Source organism: Amblyraja radiata, unplaced genomic scaffold (genome assembly GCF_010909765.2).
Source record: "Amblyraja radiata isolate CabotCenter1 unplaced genomic scaffold, sAmbRad1.1.pri scaffold_1117_ctg1, whole genome shotgun sequence".
NCBI lineage: Eukaryota > Metazoa > Chordata > Chondrichthyes > Rajiformes > Rajidae > Amblyraja > Amblyraja radiata.
The window spans coordinates 16,234-26,437 of record NW_022630299.1 but is presented as its reverse complement, the minus strand read 5'-3'; the positions used below and the strand labels follow the sequence as shown (position 1 = coordinate 26,437).

The 10,204-nt window shown below is 46.7% G+C and overlaps 1 non-coding gene across 1 annotated transcript; it reads left to right on the top strand.

Annotated features, from left to right (window-relative positions):
* Positions 1–9,737: 9,737 nt before the first annotated feature.
* LOC116969759 lies at positions 9,738–9,928 on the top strand. The gene has a single exon (XR_004410916.1). It is a non-coding gene; the product is annotated as a U2 spliceosomal RNA (small nuclear RNA).
* The last annotated feature ends 276 nt before the right edge of the window (positions 9,929–10,204 follow it).

Here is a 10,204-nt window from a genome sequence, read left to right as displayed (position 1 = left end):
AACTCCAAGTGTGGTCCAACCGCTGAAACACATTTAATAAGATTGGTCTGTCAGCCTTTAATCCTCTTCCATCTGAGATGACATCTTTAGATGCCTTGTGAAAAACAGCTGCGATCACTTTATTCTGTACTCTGCCAAAACAGCTGGAGTCTATTGATCAGGTTAAAACCCTCACTTCCTCCGCAGCCCGTTGCATGTGCAGTCGATAGTTCTCAGTTCCAGTGTTGAGCACTCAAACTATGTGGCTGTTTTCTCTTTAGAATCGAGCGTCAAGCTTATTCTGATTATTCAGGCAGCTAAGGCAGGTCCTATGAATACTGATCCCAAGGTGTAACAAGTCAAATGTATACATGGTGACCTTTAAAGTGGGGCACAGTGGCACGTCTGGTCACAGTGCCAGGGACCCGGTTTCAATCCTGACCGTGGGTGATGTCGGTATGGAGTTTGCACGTTCTTCCTGTGACTGCGTGGGTTTCCTCCCCGCACTCCGGTTTCCTCCCACATGCCAAAGACGTGTGGTTTGTAGGTTATTGGCTTCTGTAGTTTGCTCCGAGTGTGCCCAGGGAGTGGGATCAGAAGTGGAATAACGTAGACATCGTGTGAGCAATGGCCTGTTTCTACTCTGTGTCTCTAAACTAAACTAAACAAACTAAACTGACAATCCCAGCGTTTAATTCCTGGTCCTGTGCTGGATCCACTGAGCTCAGTCAAGGGAGTGCTGCAACATTTTACTTCTGATGTCTTCCAAACGGCATAGGAGGCCGTTGGCCCATCAAGTTAATGCTAGTTCTTGGAGCATTCTCATCAAGCCGCATTCTCCCAGCAAATTATTCACTGTCTTAAACCAATCAACTCGCCTCATTCATTGGCCACCCACACCACAATGTGTCAAACATCCTACCAACCAGAGTTTAGTTTTAGAGTTGCAGCACGGATACAGGCCCTTTGGCCGTTGAATCTACGCTGACCATCAACTCACCTCTTCACACTAGTTCTATCCCACTTTCACATCCACTCCCTACACACTAGAAGCAATTTTACAGAGGCCTGTGAACCAACAAACCTACACGTCTTTGTGGGAGAGGAAACTGGAGCATCCGGGAGGAAACCCATGCGGTACCAACTCCACACAGACGGCACCCAAGGTCAAGATCGAACCCGGGTCTCTGGCGCTGCGCCATTTTTGCCGTGTTGGCATGTGCTGGATTGCGTGTTGGCATGTGAGGGAGTTTGTCGCGGTCACTTTAAGATGATGGAACTCCACACGGACAGCACCACCACTGAATACAATCACAACTTTTAAAATACACTTGGACAGTTACATGGATAGAAAGGGTATAGAGAGCTATGGGACTGGCCAGCTATGTCTCATTGTCAGCAAGTGGGACCACCCAGATATGTCTCATTGTTCGATGTAGACGAGGTGGGCTAAAGAACCGGGTAGAGTTGCTGCCTTACAGTGCTTGCAGCGCCGGAGACCCGGGTTCGATCCCACTGTGGGTGCTGGCTGTACGGAGATTGTACTTCTCCCGTGACCGCGTGGGTTTTCTCGGAGATCTTCGCTTTCCTCCCACCCTCTAAAGACGTACAGGTTTGCAGGTTATTGGCTTGGTGTGTGTGTAAATCGTCCCTGGTGCTAATGTGCGGGGATTGCTGGTCGGCGCGGACTCGGTGGGCCGAAGGGCCTATTTCCACACAGTATCTCCAAACTAAACTAAACTAAACCTGTTTCCGTTCTGTACAACTCTATTTAACCTGAACCCCGGATCCTTGTGGCAACAGTACTACCTACGCCTGTTCCTCCATGCTGCTGTCTCATAAATGAATAAAAAGAAACAGCAGAAAAAAAAATTAAGAACGCGATATTCTTCACTCTGGTTATTTTCACTACTTCCTATGTTTGGTGTGATTTGCCTGGAGAACGCGCAAAAAAACCAAGTTGTTTTACTGTATGTTCATGCAGACGCCAATAATAATCCAATACCAATTTTTAAGCATTACCTCGAACAAAGTGAAATATTCACTGGTTTGATGGGGTAAGGTGAAACTTTGTGAAAGGAGGAGGTTTTACGGGAGGTGTTCTACCATAGAGTCTGAGACTTTAAAGCTACAGTGCAGAAAAGGGCCCATCGGTCCATTGAGTCGATTCCTGTACACCAGCACTAGGAACTAGTGTGTTCCTACACACTAGGAACAATTTACTATTTACAATTTTTACCGAAGCCTATTAACCCACAAACCTGTACATCTCTGGGGGTGTGGGAGGAAACCGGGGAGAAAGTACAAACTCACATAGATATCTACATAGCACCCATTGTCACGCGGGTCTCTGGAGCTATCAGGCAGCAACTCTACTACTGCGCCACTGTGCCACTGAGGCTGACGATACCTCCACTGAAGAGACAAACCTAAAGTACAGAGATCTGGAAGGTCCCAGACAGACGTGGACCGAGCAACAGATTCCACAGAATGCTGGTGCGAGCATTTATAGTGCCTGCAAAGGTTATAACGTTGCTGCATAAGTCAAAACCTAACTAAATGCTAAATTGGTTAATGTGCGTTAAAAGCATAATGATTCAGACAGACATCACTTTACAGATAAACAAATTCAATGTTAGACATCTAAATTAAGAGCATGCAGAAAATGCTGGAAATGTTCAGCAGGTCGGGGGAAAAAGTTTAAAATGTTTTTTCATCAGAATACTGGAGGATCGAGAGCTTTTAAATCATTACGTGTGTCAAAGAGGAGGTCAGGTGATGTGCAGGGACACTGAAATTATGAAAGGGACCGAGAGTGCAAGGCAAAAGGTGGCTGGTGCGGGAATCGAAGATGGCCATTGTCAATCTTGAATGAATGGATGATTCTTCATAGATAAATAGATACATAGAAAATAGGTGGAGGAGGAGGCCATTCGGCCCTTCGAGCCATCACCGCCATTCATTGTGATCATGGCTGATCGTCCCCAATCAATAACCCGTGCCTGCCTTCTCCCCATATCCCTTGACTCATTAGCCCCTAGAGCTCTATCTAACTCTCTCTTAAATCCATCCCAGTGATTGGCCTCCACTGCTCTCTGTGGCAGGGGAATTCCATAAATTCACAACTCTCTGGGTGAAAAAGTATTTTCTTACCTCAGTCTTAATAATAATAATAATGATGGATGGGATTTATATAGCGCCTTTCTAATACTCAAGGCGCTTTACATCGCATTATTCATTCACTCCTCAGTCACACTCGGTGGTGGTAAGCTACTTCTGTAGCCACAGCTGCCCTGGGGCAGACTGACGGAAGCGTGGCTGCCATTCTGCGCCTACGGCCCCTCCGACCACCACCAATCACTCACACACATTCACACACATTCACACACAGGCAAAGGTGGGTGAAGTGTCTTGCCCAAGGACACAACGACAGTAATGCACTCCAAGCGGGATTCGAACCGGCCACCTTCCGGTCGCCAGCCGAACACTTAGCCCATTGTGCCATCTGCCGTCCCATGACCTCCCTTAAATGACCTCCCCTTTATTCATCGTCGCATGTATCTAGGTACAATGAAATGCTTTGGTTCTGCATACGACCTAGGCGGTACCACAAGTGTCGCCACGTGTTGGCTGGCGCCCACAAAGTTACACAAGCACCGGACACTCCTATCTACTGCCTGCAGCCGCACGTGCTCTAGTCTTCAGGACTAATAGGAGGCTAGGGAGGCACGGTGGCGCCGCAGTAGAGTTGCTGTCTGACGGCGCCAGAGACTCGGGTTCAATCCCGGACTACGGGTGCTGGCTGTACGGAGTTTGTACGTTCTACCTGTGGACCGTGTTGAGTTTTCTCCGACTGCTCTGGTTTCCTCCTACACTCCAGAGGTGTAAAGGTTTGTAGGTTAATTGGCTTTGGTAAATAATGTAAATTGTCTCTAGTGTGTAGGTTAGTGCTGGTGTATGGGAGTGGCTGGTCGGCGTAGACTCGGTGGGGCCGAAGGGCCTGTTTCCACGCTGTATATCTAAATAAATTGAACAACTCACCTACAGTGAGTGCATTCAAAAACCAAAGCCTCCAAAACTTCAGAGGTCAAACTGTAGATTACAGGTGAGGCTTGCATTGGTGTGTAATTCCACCCTGGAAAAGGGTTTTGACTGCCTGCCCTATCTAGTACTACTAATGTTCATAATGGGCTAAGTCAGATCATGAACCTGATGATGCGTCTTCCCGACAACCATCAGGCTCCCGAACACTAGCATTAACCTCAGCTACTGTGATCTCTCTGGACTGTTTTGGATTGGATTGCGAGATTTCATTGGATTGCGAATGCCCATTGCATTTACCTCACATTAGTTCAAGTTCAAGTTCAAGTGAGTTTATTGTCATGTGTCCCTGATAGGACAATGACAATTCTTGCTTTGGCTCAGCACACAGAACATAGTAGGCTATTACTACCAAAACAGATCAGTGTGTCCATATACCATAATATAAATATATACACACATGAATAAACAAAACTGATAAAGTGCAAATAACAGATAAGGGGTTATTAATAATCAGAGTTTTGTCCGAGCCAGGTTAATAGCCTGATGACTGTGGGGAAGTAGCTATTCCTGAACCTGGTTGTTGCAGTCTTAGGTGATTAATATAGACACAAAATGCTGGAGTAACTCAGCAGGACAGGCAGCATCTTCCTTCCTTCTCTCTGGAGATGCTGCCGTCCCGCTGAGTTACTCCTGCATTTTGTGTCTATCTTTCGGTGTAAACCCAGCTACTACAGTCCCTTCTGACATTGTAATTAACTGATTGTGTTATTGATCATTAATCTTTGTGTTAGTAAGTTTGCGGGACTGTTAAGCTGAAGCAAGTAAAAATGTCATTCTTCTGTTGCCGGTACATTGGACAGTTGAACACTCTTGCCTCTTGACGTGTTGGACACTGTGGGCCGAAGGGCCTGTTTCCGCGCTGTATCTCTAAATTCTAATGTAGGCGTCGTTCTGGTGAACCTCTTGGGCACCCTTTCTAAGCCCCCACAAGTTGCAGGGCAAGTTCAAACCCATTTTATAACCAGTAGCTCCACTCATGTGAGTTCTGCAGGTAATGATGATGAATGAATAAATTGTACATTATCTATACCACCTCATCATTTCTGACGCACCTTAACAATCTGCCAAAGCAGTCAATATACTGAAGGCTTCCTTGAATCCTTGAAGTAGCGTCTGAATATTTTAAAAGACATTCCCATCAATCAGTATTGAAATCCCAAACCAGGGCAATGGATTATGTGTAGTGTGCAACTGTATTCAATTAAAAACTGATAACATATCCCTTGATTTCTCAGTCAGTTTGTACTGTTATGGGCTTATTGAATGCCCATCCAATTGCTTTTTTAACAATTAATCACTATATTCCTTCTTTTGATGGCTGTCGTCATGATTAGAATGATCAGGGTTTCAGTATTAATTAATAATGTCACTGAATGTGTCTGAAGAAGGTCTCGACCCGAAACGTCACACATTCCTTCCATCCAGTGATGCTGTCCTGTCCCGCTGAGTTACTCCAGCATTTTGTATCTATCTTCACTGAATACTCTGTCAGATTTATGCAGGTGTAGTGTGGAGAGCATCGCGTCCTGGTTCTGTAACAGGAACGCCCAAGAACGAAGGAGGATGCAGAAGGTGGTGGACATTACCCGGTCCATCACAGGTATTGGACTCCCCACTACTGAAGGGATCTATAGGAAGCACTGGTTCAAGCAGGCAGCTAATATCATCAAAGACCCACACCACCCAGGCCATGTTCTCATCTCTCTGTTACCATTGAATCATCCAACCACAACCAGAGAGCAGTCCTGAACTACCTAAACACAAAATGCTGGAGTGACTTAGCGGGTGAGGCAGCATCTATGGGAGAGAAGGAATGGGCGACGTTTCGGGTCCAGACCCTTCTTCTGCCCTGAAGTAGTAATAATAATAATAATGGATGGGATTATTTAGCGCCTTTCTAATACTCAAGGCGCTTTACATCGCATTATTCATTCACTCCTCAGTCACACTCGGTGGTGGTAAGCTACTTCTGTAGCCACAGCTGCCCTGGGGAAGACTGACGGAAGCGTGGCTGCCAATCTGCGCCTACGGCCCCTCCGACAACCACCAATCACTCACACACATTCACACACAGGCAAAGGTGGGTGAAGTGTCTTGCCCAAGGACACAACGACAGTATGCACCAAGCGGGATTCGAACCGGGAGTAGCCACCTCATCGGTGACCCTCAGACTATCCTTCATCGGACATTGCCGGTTTTACCTTGCACTAAACGTTATTCCCTTATTGTGTATCTAACATTGTAAATCGCTCGATTGCCATGTAATATCTTTCCGCTGACTGGATAGGGTGCATTGAATAAAAGCTTTTCACTGTACCTCGATACACATGACAAGAGACTAAACTGCAACTGTAACTATTGGGAAGAGAGCCTGAGAACGTAAACTTCAGATTCAAGAACAGCTTCCTCAAACGAACCATCAGGTTCATGAACCACCTAGTCACAACCCTACCTCTGCACCGAATCACTGCAGACCTTGTACTTTTGTAGTTACTCCATGTGCTTTGCAGCACAATGAGGAACTCATTGGAGACCCTTGGACTATCTTTGCTCGGACTGTACTGGACTTTACCTTGCACTAAACTTTATTTCCTTCATTTCCTACACTGTAAATGGCTCGATTGTAATCATGTATTGTCTTTCCGCTGACTTGATAGCACGCAACTAAAGCTTTTCACTGTACCTCGGTATCCGTGACAATAACCTAAACTGTAAACTGTACACTGTACACTGTGGATGACTCGATCGTAATCATGTATTGTCTTTCCGCTGACTGGTTAGCACGCAACAAATGTTTTTCACTTATCTTGGCACATGTGACAATAAACTAAACTCAAATGCAAACTTTGGTTTTATCATTATCGTAGATCTAGTTTACATTGAAAATATGCTACTATATTGCATATTGATTGTGGTTCTTGTGTCTCAGGTGCCAACTCCTCGCTAAGAATTTCAGAGTTCTGGATCATATCTGGTGCATATGACAATTCGCTGGAGTTTAGAAGGATGAGGGTGGACCTCATTAAACTTACCGAATAGGGAAAGGCTTGGATAGACTGGGTGTGGAGAGGATGTTTCCACTCGTGTGAGAGTCTAGGACCAGAGCCCATACCCTTAGAGTTAAAGGACATTCCTTTAAGAAGGAGATGAGGAGGGATTTCTTTAGTCAGAGATGTGGTGAAATCTGTGGAATTCATTGCCAAAGAAGACTGTGGAGGTCAGGTCAATGGATTATTTTAAGGCAGAGATAGATAGATTTTACTTCGGAGTCACGTGAGTGACTACGTGAAGACCCGCTCAGTGCGCAGGCGCGGCATTACGCCAGCAGTGCAACAGCGGCAGCGGGAGTTAGGCTCTCCGCCAACAGAGAAACGGACCGTCAGGTGAGTATCCTGAGGTCGGGTTTCTTTTACAGGGGAGCCCCTTTTTCTGCTTGTGTTTTACAGGCAGAGAAAAAGGCTCTGGAACAAAACTGTCCCCCGTTCAAGGAGGAACGTTTCCCGTCGGGGGGAAGGGGGGCAGCAACAGGCGGTAGGAGCGTTTACCCGGGTTCCACAATTCCTCGACACCGTGCCGAGCCCAGCCCGATAGCGGGCTGGATGTATAGCCACCGAAGAGGCATCCTGCAGGTATTCCCGAATTGGGACGGGACGTCTCTCCACCCGCACGGGGGGGAGAGAGAGCCGCCTGAGCCGCTGGAGCGGCTCACGAGCAGGTGCCTGCGAGACGCGCTGCTTGAGGGGCGCTCTCGCTACTACAAGGCACAAAAGCTCTAGAAGAAGGCGGTAGGAACATTTACCGGGCGCACCGCTATCCCCACACCGCGCCGAAGCCAGTCCCGCTAGTGCCTGAGCTGCGGGCTGGATGTTCAGCCATCCGAAGAGGCATCCGGCCGGTGGCTTCCGACTTGTCGGAGGGGACGTCTCTCCACCCGCATGGGAGAGAGACAGCCGCCTGAGCCGCTGGAGCGGCTCCTGGAGCAGGAGCTCCTGCGAGACACGCTACGTGAGGGGCAGTCTCGCTGGAGGGTTCAGGCATACCCTCCACAGTGCCTAGGCACTGCCCATCGCTTCCTCCTTAGTGTGGTTAGCTTTGGGGTGACCAATGGCTGGGCTGGTCATGAAGAGGGGTCACTGGCAGAACAATATCGGGAGTATGCTTGAGGTACAGGATCAGGAAGAGCTGCTGGGTGTGGCAGCTATGTGGCTCCACCACTAGCGAGATGGCTTTTCAGTCTCAACTGATGGCCAGCTTACTACCTGTCTTTTCCAAAAAACCTCTCCAAGACAGGTAGCCATGAGGCGTTGGTTTTATCACGCCTCCCCTAAATTGCATTTACTCAAAGTGCCCGCCATTATTGGGGGATACATAGAGCAGCGCATTTAACCTAAATATTTTAAAAATGCATTTGGTACCCTGACGTCGGCTATCATGTCCACCTGCTCATTCCAGAAGGGCAGGGTAGTATGGCAAAACACCTGACCCTACTGTTCCGCCCGCGGAGTTTGAACCGTCGCCTCGGCGCAGAGGGAGAACAAAGGGGGAAGAGACAGAGACTTTAAGATTTTGCCTTCCACCACAGTGAGGAGGTGTTTGGTGAACTCACTGTGGTGGATGTTAAATTTGTGTTGATTGTGTGTTTTTGCCATTTTTAAAAATTATATGTATGACTGCAGGGAAACAAAATTTCGTTCAGACCGAAAGGTCTGAATGACAATAAAACGAATCTAATCTAATCTAACCTACTGTTCAACGGTATACCTCATAACTTCTGAAATGAACTCACAAACCTGCCCTCAATCTATGAAATTAACAGGACTATGAGAACGCCGACCTCACAAGCACAGATCCTGCTACCTGGCACTTACCAAACCAGTCCTAAAAAACTGGACGAAGTGTTCAAACTATTCGGCACAAGAGGGCAGAGTCTGGAATGAGCACCACACTAAACCAGACAGCAGTACCTCAACGTGTCCACCAGGGGCGTCTTCCTCATGGTACTGGTGAAAGCTCGGGGCCTGCATGCCAAACCCGTAGCATTTTGGGCCACGGCCCAGAGCAGGCCCAGGGGAAAATGCGCCACCCCCCAACAAACATTGTCCCTACAAGAACAAGGAACCAGAAAGCGAAGAAAACAACAATGAAGACAGATAAGTATGGTTCCTACCATCACATAAAGGTTAAGGGTTGTACTAACAAGGGGTGGATGAATCACGCCTGGTTAGGAAGCTATCACTCTTGGTAGTTATATACCAAAAAAAAAAAATAAATACAAGGGGAATATAATTAATATCTTGCCACCAATTCAGCAAGCACCCCAAGTGGTCTACCCTCCCACGATGGTAAATGTCGCACCATCGTTGATAAACCACTTGAGTATTTCACCAGGTATACCCATTCATGGGATTTGTAACTACTACCATGGATCCAAGGATACTTTATGGTAGACATCGACCTTGAAGATGCACACTATCAGTACCTTCTCATATAAGTTTCGGATATACCGCAATTACCTGGATGGAGTAACCATGATGAGCGTTGCGGCATTTAAGTCAAAGTTATCCAGAATCAACTAGCCCTGACACTTAGAAACATTCCGTCATGGCATATCTATATATTAACGACAAACTATCCTTGGATACAGCTTTAGCTGCATCGCTTCTCGGCCTTTTGGCTAAGATCAAGTGTAGTATCTGTTCTTATCAGTTAATAATCTGATACGTCCCTTATCTAGGGACCATATATTAAATTGAATTTTGGAACAGGGAGATGGAATAGGGGCTTGCTCCGTCCACTCCACGCATCGACCCAGTATTGCAGTGCCTCTGGGAACGGTGCACAAAATATATATCCAGATATTTACGTTGACCATCCACAACGTTGTTATCTGGTATTCATTAAGACTATCAGTCATGGTGCATTAACCACCAATCAACTACGTGGCAAAGTAATTGGGATATAGCAGCATTACCAGCTACTGAACTTTGTACCTTTCCTATGAGCTGAGATACTAGTGTTCAAAACTATCTCCATACCTGTAATATGGGGCAAATGGATTAATCTGTAGTGTTATCATGGAATTTATCGGCAGGAAGGATTATGGTTGTACACTTCCACCTGT